At 39.2% G+C, this 9027-nt stretch overlaps 1 long non-coding RNA gene across 1 annotated transcript; it reads right to left on the bottom strand.

Moving 5' to 3' along the window:
• Positions 1-642: 642 nt before the first annotated feature.
• LOC144583585 (uncharacterized) lies at positions 643-2520 on the bottom strand. Its single transcript, XR_013537464.1, has 2 exons — positions 2261-2520; positions 643-1506 (listed from the first exon to the last, which is right to left on the bottom strand). It is a non-coding gene; the product is annotated as an uncharacterized LOC144583585 (long non-coding RNA).
• Positions 2521-9027: the final 6507 nt, after the last annotated feature.

The following is a 9027-nucleotide window of genomic DNA, read 5'->3' as shown; positions in this document are numbered from 1 at the left end:
ATTTTGTTATGTATCTCTGGGGAATTAGCATACAATTTGTAAGGCATATTCAAAATACTTCCATTAAGGTGAGACTTTAGGAATGAAACTAATAAATTTACAAAAACACACAGCAGTTCTGTTCCTCCCGAACCTGAGTCCCCCCCCCCCCGTAAACATACTCTTGGGATATCTGAAACCAGGCTCCAGATACAAGTCTTCAAAGTCAAAATCAAATCAAGGTCTGGGGCAATCTGCACTTTGAACCTGTGAACCAGGAGCCAAATTAATGTTTAACTCCTTCCTGCACTAACAGGCATTCATACTTGCAAAGCGATTCTGTCTGGTTTTGCAACTATTTTAAAAGGCATATTTAAAAGAATAGAGAACAAATATTCAAAAGTTCACTCATTTATGCGATGAAATTACTATTTTTGTGCTTTGTAGTTGGAGAATGTGTTGGCGTGGAGCCAAAACTCCAGAGACTTAATGAGGCTCTGACCTCAAAAAAACTTCTTAGAGTATGGTTGAACGTGAAGCTTGGTAAGAGCACTCTGTTTAAAAGACAAGCCTTGAAACTTAAGGACACTAGTTATACAGAGCCTCCTATCAGACTGCTTCCATTCTTCCCACTTAACTTCAGCAAAATAAGAGACTTAGACGTGGGGAGAAAACAACATGAGAGGATGCTTAGTGATTATAATATATTATATTGGTTATGGCTACACATATATACAAGACAAGATACATTTAGCATAATAACATTCAGAGCAACAACATAGAAGTAAATGACCACCAGACTTACTGCTGAGTGGTAAGGTCTGTTTTGTCTCTGTTACATTTATACACAGAACAACCAATCACAGTTCACCATTACAGCTGGTCTTGCTTAACAATCAAGCATTACATCATCTTGTTACATCTGCATGCTGTTAGTCATTACATTGGCCTTTACTCTACATTCATGACTCTGCAATTCATTACAATATTAAAAATTTAACTCCCTGTTCACCAAAAGAACAAAATCCTGACAGAATGGTCTTACTCAGTGTTAGCAGAACTTTGGTATCTATATAAGCCCAACAACATCCCATGTTAGCTTAAACGGTTAGTCCCAGCCACCTAAAAATGTTGGGAGGAATCCTGTTTGTGGGCAGAGAAATTTAAAGGATCATTTCATCAATTTTCAGCAGAGGAGAAATTTTCAGTTTTCAGTGGGACTCACTATTAATAATGCTTGTAGAGCAGCTATTCTTTTTCATAGCCATATTTTTTTTTGTTTTCTTGTCCTTTGTCTTGCTTTGCACTGATGACAATAGCAACTGTATTGGCAGCCTGGTCATTGTTTGGCATTCTCTGCAACATTTGTTATCTGGCCGAATCCTGGAGCACAGTGGTAAGAGCAGAGAGAGACCCACCAAAACAAAATGAAGAATAGCTGCTCTTCTTTATGATTCAATACCTTCCTCAGGGTCTTCTGAAATAATCTGCTTCAAAATTCTTTTTTTAAAGGTATTTCTTTTCTCTCTGAGAAATTGAATGAAACCAGTTAAAGACAAAAAGTGGACCATGCAATCAGTTTCATATCCGACTGTAACATAATCTGCTCTGAAAGGTGTCCTGGGTGGGAGTCTCAGAGCTGTGCTTTTTCTACGAGACTAACAACCTCAGTTCTGAGCTTCAAACATATTAGCCAGGATTTTGTTCCAGCTTCCTGAGCATTTAGACAGCTGCATATCCTCTTTTCAGAGCATAATCACCCATTTGAAGGATTGCTAGAGGACAATTCTCTTTCTGGAGGGTGTTCTGTTTAACTGGCTGTCAAATCCAAGTGGCAATTGAAAATTCTATTCTTCAAAAAACCTCTGGTTTATGAATGTGGGATATTGCACTTCTGTACCCATGGTTCAAAAAGCCAGGAAATGGCTCAATATGGCTGCAAAATATTGTGCCCACTTTGCCAGCAGGAAAAAGGATGCCAAGCTTTGTACAGCAAATGGCAGCCTGAATGTTGACAACACCAGTGGCAGCAGTCAAGATGTTCTACAGGATACCCTTTTCTGCTCACTACCATTCACACTTGTCAAAAAACAGTCCTGACAATAGATTTGTGTTTGGGTGAGAAGTGGTTAACTGATGAAAGAAGGAGTCAGTTTCTGGAATTTTCCCTTGTGTGGTGTCACTTTGTGAGGTGCTGGGGAACTCCTATTCAACACCTTAATGAAATGGTGAAGCAAAGGTGTAAGTAGGTACAACACATACAGTGGAGAAACATACATACCGGAGATGGGGAAGAACCTCAGTATGGAGGTTTGTGTTTTGTCAGCATGGCACCACAGGTGTTGCACATTCATTTCCCCCACCTCTGCCAGCTTCCCCACTCATCAGCCGGTGTGTGCTGCTTTTCTCTTATTCTTTGTGCGATCATCCAGTCACAGCAGGAGCATGGGCATCCCTTCTCCACCTCCTCCAGCTGCTGCCCACTCAGATGAGGAGGTGGGACAGGGATTGCAGTGCTGCCTTTGACTTCTGCTGTGTAGTCTGTGGGTGCAAATAAGATCTATGATCTGACATTGGTTTGGAGATTATTACATCTAAAAATCATATGAAATCAAGTGAATCCATAAACCTGTGCGTAAACTGGGTAAACCTACTAATGAGTAAACTGGGTAAAACATGCTTTGAGATCATTCAAAGCCACAAAGGGAAAAAACAGTAATTTCACATCTTAAACAAGTGAGCTGCTGTATATTATTATCTATTTTTAAAAATAACTTTTATAATATTTCCACAAGCAGAAACTAAGAATGTGTGGCCAGGAAGGAGTTAAATGCTTTATTTCACACTGAAGGCAATGGCAGGGTTAAAAGTGACAGACACCTGCTGCCTGGAAACACATTCTGATTGGCCAGAATGCTATGCTATGCAAATAGTTCCTTCAGAATTCTCAGAAGTTATTTTAAAAGGCAGTGATTTCAGGAGTTCTAGAGGTTAAAAAGCAGTAATTAAAGGATCTGAATTAGAGCTATGATTGCTTCAATTCCTGTGGATGAAGTAGAAGAGGTTAAAAGGGAAGTTTTTCTCCCCAGGCATGCAAATGTTGTCTTATCTATCCTTTTCATCTCTTTTCTGTTAGCTGATGAATTGGTCACTTGGTTCTGCACAGGAGTAAAACAGTGTTACTTTTTTAAAAAACACCACTCTAAACCTCTTTGCCCAAACATCCCCAAATTTGGCAGAGATCATGGTCAGTCTTTCTGCTACATCCATGCCAAATGTGGTGCTCGTCTGAAATCCAGTTTCATTGTTATGATTTTTTGTTTGGGGCACCCCATCTTTTGATTTTGCTTGTAGAATCTGTTTTCTGTGCTTACACAAAATATATGGCACAGCTACCATCATGCCACAATAAGGAGACATAAGGAAAGAGAGCAAAGAACTTGTCCATCCACAATTAGCACCTTGGACAGCAGACACAGCCAGTACACAAGTCTCTGACTTGGGAAAGATGCATTGTTAATTTAGTTTATATTATAGAAATCCTTTCTAGTTTTGGCATTCATACATCTAAATTAGAGTATGCAGTTTTATGCAAGGTATTGCATACTCTTTGGAGGCTAAAGTATTTTCTCAGTGATGTGAAAATGGCCAGTTCTACTGAAGATCCAGTTTAATTGATCCCTGGTCCAGCACACGACTATGTGCCATTGTAAAACCCTGGATTCAGAGCTTGCTATGTAGACTGAGCAACATGCAGCCACTATGGTGAGTTGACAGAAACCTTACTATGGTTCCTAATTGGTCCTTTAAATTATGACTCCACCTGCTGTTCACCAAAGTTTTTCTTTAGAGCTCTTGATCATCTATTGAAGCCTTAGATTTTTCAATCCTACTTGTTCCTGACTAAGTATTTGTTCCTGACCCCTTATTGTGTTAATTAATTGCCCTTGATTTGACCCTTGACTGTTCTGGGCAAAATATTCACTATTTGCCAATTTGGGCTGACATCCACCCTCCATGGTTCACAGAACATGACTTCATGAAATCTGCCCCTGCTGAGCTTGACATCATCCCATTCAATTTTGTTTCACAACTGGAGAATTCTTCTTTTTTGCATTTGAGTAAATTTGTACTAAGTGAATTTCTACATGAGTAAAGTTTAATCAGACTCTGCAGATGAATCTCTGGAAAGTCAGTTCCTCAGAAGAAAAAGAAGAAAAAGAAGAAGAAAAGGAGTACTCTTTCAGGGAGAGGAAAGTTAGGAACATAATGTGATGATTTTTTTTCCAGGATGAATTAAAAAAAAAAACAGAATGAAGAGAAGAAATTGAATGGCATAGATGCAGATGGGTGAACATACCTATGAGTCTTTTCACCCAGAAACATGTTGTTCAGGCTGAAGAGAAGCCCCAAAGCTAAATGAAGGCATGTGGAGCTCTATAAATAATGTTTTACAGTGATGTGTATGACATCAGCAGGTAGTGTGAAAGGTGGTGTGTAAGGCAACAATGGGAATCTTGAACTGAGAGTTCTCATGTCCATTGCTTTGCCTTCTGTACTTCTGAGGCAGTAGCTTTGCCTAAAGGGTTGCAGAACTGTCACTCAGATGCACCAGTGAAGAAGCATAGCAAGCCGAGTAACCCAGTACTGTGTCAGGTGACCCAGGGAATCAATAAAGTGTTACCTGGCCTCATAAAACGTCAACTTGGGATACCGCTCTTCCCTCTGAGAGAAAATTTCTTCAGGCTGAACATCTGCTTTCCATCCTTCCTCGCAGTCTGTGCAGTTACCTGGCCGCAATAGAGCCCCTGCTGAAACTTGACTATTTTTACCTCATGGGAAAAGAGATCTTCCCATAGTAACAAAATTAGACTGGGTTCCAGCTTGTGGGTTTGGACAGGGCACCTTGTATCTGGAAGGAAGCTGAAGATGCTCCTCTCCTCCATCTTCATTTCTAACTGGGGTGTGATGGGGTGGGGAGACAGATGGCACACAAAATCCACAACCAAGTAACCATTGTGTATTATAATGTTCACAGACACTGTAATACTACCTGGTAATTAATTAGATCTTTGCTGGGACTTGTAAGGTGTGTATTAATGTCTCTCTAGTACAATTACAGAACAATCTAGGGATCTGAAACAGTCAATTTTTTTAGATGTATAAAATGATCATATTCATTCAGTTGATTTAATGAGAGAGGAAAATATTATTTTCTTTGTTTCCAGGTCTGATCTAATAGATGATTGACTAGCACTTGGAAAGCATAGCATTTCTTTTTTCAAAATATCAGCTTTCATCATCAGTATCAATGAAGATGGGTAATCTAACAATAAATCTAACTGTTGGTCCCTTGTGGGTCCCATGTAAGGTAGACCCACAGAATCAACTTTGGTAAATCAGCATTTATGCAAGTTGATTCAGTGGGTCTACTCTGGTTGGGATTGGCATGAGTTTTAGGTCAATACGTGTATTGAGAGAAAGAAACAAAATGCATACAAATTTTCACGCAAGCTTTTTTTTTTCTACTCGCAAACATGGGAATGGGATTGAAGGTGTCAAAGACTGGGAAGGTAAGAAAGTGAAACAATCCCAAATTGCTAGATTTAAACAGGGAAGGAAAAACGACCCCCTAGAAATGTATACATTTTACAAAGTATGTCTGATGGGACTGGTTAACACGATATAGAAACATAGGAAGCTACTTTATACCAAGTCAGAACTTGGATCCATCTAGGCTAGTATTGGTACCACAGGCTGGAGGAACATTGCCAGAATCTGAGGCAGGGATTTTTTTCAGCCCTACATGGAGTTGCTAGAGATTGGATCTTAGATTTTTTTAAAAAGCAAACCATGCTTTCTACCCTACAGTCACATAACATGGTATTTTAGTGCACTTGAATTCCTGTCTACAGGAGGCTAGTTTATAAACGCAATGTTCCTCAAGTAATGACAGAAATTATAACTGAGGTAGCAGAGATAAAAGAGGATTTAAATAGACTGTACCTGCCCTCTCACATCACTTCAGATCTGATTGTTTTTCCATAAACTCAATTCCTGTATCCAACTTTAGAGCATGCATAGGTAAAGTGCACCTTCATCCCATTTGAAGGGATGGAATCTAGAAGCATCTGATGAAATAGGATAGAACAAAAATGAGACCTAATGTTACAGGTTAAAGCAGGAGTAAGAAATCTCTAGCACTCCAGATACTATCCACTTCTAACTTCCATGATTATTATCAAGTTTGTTGGACCTTATGAGAAACCGAACAAGATTTGGATGGACACAGGATGACTAACCTTGGGCCAGAACACAATGCAACTGGAATCAGAGAATGTCCAGACCATTTTATTTGCCATTAAGGCAGAAAGATACAAAATGCAAAGTCTGCTTTTAGATATATTCAGGATGAAATAAATAAACAAGAGAATTATTTTAGGAACATTTCTTTCTTTTCCTTTAATATCTTTCTGAAGACCAATTGCAGAGTTCCAGATAGTATGAAACTCAAAGCATGGGTGATTGTTCGACCCCATTTCTCCTAAATGGTGCCTCTTTGGGTAATGGGTAGAGACTGGCACCAAATTTTCCAGACTCCAATGTTGGAGAGTAAATAAAACCATTTTATGTGTCAGACCAGTAAAATGCTGGTTGGTTGGCAATTCCACATAGCATTTCATTTGAGGCAATGCAAATGTATTGTAAATGACTGGATTTGCTGCCTCGTCTGCTCTCTGCCTCTGATGCATTGAACATCACCCGTCTGCATGCTGTGTAATCCTCACATCCAATAACTCACATGACAAATTATTCCCACTGGTCTTCTGCTCCCTTCTCTTCTCAGCAAAGATTTAACTGCAAGATAGCATGGTGAGGTTTCCTTTGTCACTTTTACAAGATGTACTGTGCTATAAGAGCAGTCTACTGCACCATATTATGATAAATAATTTAAATGGCATTTGTCAAAATAGAAAAGCTGAGCCTGCCCAGAGATATACCAGCCTTGTTTTCCCAGCCAATTTGCTAATTTGCAACTTTTAATTACTCACCTGAGGCTTTGGGACCATTACTGTGATTTTTGCGAAATCCTGCAGGCATATTACGCTATCCAAGTTCTCTGCCTTTTCTGACAGGTAGAATTATTTTTGTTTATTTCACAGCCCTGCGTGAAACTTGAGCAGCTTTCCAAAGAAGTAAGTCATTTTTAGATGGTTCAAAGTAAATTAAAACAGCAGCAGCCACCGCCACAACAGTTCTGGTCAGTGGCAGCCATCATTGGAATACGCCGGTTGACTGCAGCTATGAGGTGCTGTGTAAGATGGCTGCCTCGAGCAGATTAATCAAAGGAGCATGTTCAAAGGTGATGAAGGTCAGAGTCATTTCAAGTTTATGAAAGTTTCCTCTTTTCTCCTCTCTAGGGAAAATCTTTAACTTTCCATTCCATAACTTAAAAAGTACTTCACAATCATCTTAGTAAACAAGACTGTGCCTGTATCGTTATTGATTCAAATGCCCTAGCACTTGTAAGCTGTAATATACATTTAAGGTGACATTTCAAAGAAGCACTATAATTGCTCGTGTATTCTAGTCATTCAAGTATGATGGGTTTGTGAGCTGAAAGGACCTCAGAAAACTTCAATTATCTCATTTTCTTAGCTATATGGGAGACGAAATGTATACATTACTAGCACCGGCAAAAAATCTGCTTCCCTTTTCCTATGACATTTATAAGAATTCAGAGTAGGAGATCAAAATTGTGAGGTTCTGTGTCCCACCAGGCTAAAGTGTAAGTAAACACGTTTTAACCAATAAATGCAAAATGGGTGAGGGGAAAATCATATCCTATGAAAAATAAACATCATTCACTAAGAGTACTGTATTTTGTTAAAAATATTGGGCAGTATTCTGTCCAGTCTACTGCATGTAGAACTGTAAACGTACAAATAATTTACTTCATTTTCCAGAGTATCCAGCAAGTGCCCTGTCACACACTGGTTCTGCTACCAATCACACAAATGGCTGGACAACAGATACTTTAGATTAAAAAAAAAACCCTCTTGTACTACTGTTTCCCGACATGCAATATCTCAAACAGGATAGTATCCATTTTCCATGTCTTTTTGTCGAACAGCATTTGTTTGGGAGGTGGTTGTGGATATGGGAGTCCCAGAGACAGGAAGCTTGGTTAGACAGAGTTCCATTTTCATAAAGATAGCCCTTTGAATATATGTTCAGTCCCCTTTAGACTGAATGTGATCATGTGTTGACATGTTGGGATATCCATAGGGGTCTGAAAAGGGCCAGCTCATGTATTTTTTTACTTTTGTCTTAGAACATTCTTATACTACTTAAAATTAAGAAACACTCAAAGTGGTCCCATTGAAACACAGGACTGCAAAAGCAGTGGCAATGATTAAAAAACAGCTACACGAAATGGTGCATTTTTAACACTAATCGGAAACATATTACTGATGGTGTATTCAGAATAATGGAGAAGAAAGGCCATCTCGAAGAGTTAAGTGCCATCACAGACAAGGGCAATATCTGTGTTGTCATCAGATACCACTTTGTAGTTAACAGTACAATCAGCAAGGCAACCCTTTGGAGATTTTCATTATCTAAATGGGCTTGTAGAGAAGAAGGCTGGTCCAAGATGTTGAGGGTTTTACATGTTAATATCAAGACTTTGATCTTCCCTTCGTACTAAGAGCCAGCCAGTGCAGTTCTTTCAGAAAAAGTATAATATGGTTATGACTGGTCACTCCATTCAGTATCCTGGCTGACACATTTTTGACCAGCTGATGCCTTTAAATCTGGACCCTATCTGGATGGCAACAGCTGAACAGTAGTAGTCTGGCCTCAGGTAAGCCCTATGTTAGACTGCACAGCAAAACAAAACTATTGTGGTACTTTAAAGCCTTGCGGTGGATTACAACCTATTTTCTCAGACAAATGAGCTGAAATCCTATTTGATGGGATCTGCCCACGTAAGAAGAATAAGATCATTGGCCAAAGCAGACTGCTGCTGGTTAAAGACTTCTTTCT

Source organism: Pogona vitticeps, chromosome 6, assembly GCF_051106095.1.
Source record: "Pogona vitticeps strain Pit_001003342236 chromosome 6, PviZW2.1, whole genome shotgun sequence".
Lineage (NCBI taxonomy): Eukaryota > Metazoa > Chordata > Lepidosauria > Squamata > Agamidae > Pogona > Pogona vitticeps.
Note: the sequence above shows the minus strand (reverse complement) of the source record. Positions and strands in the feature narration are given on the sequence as shown.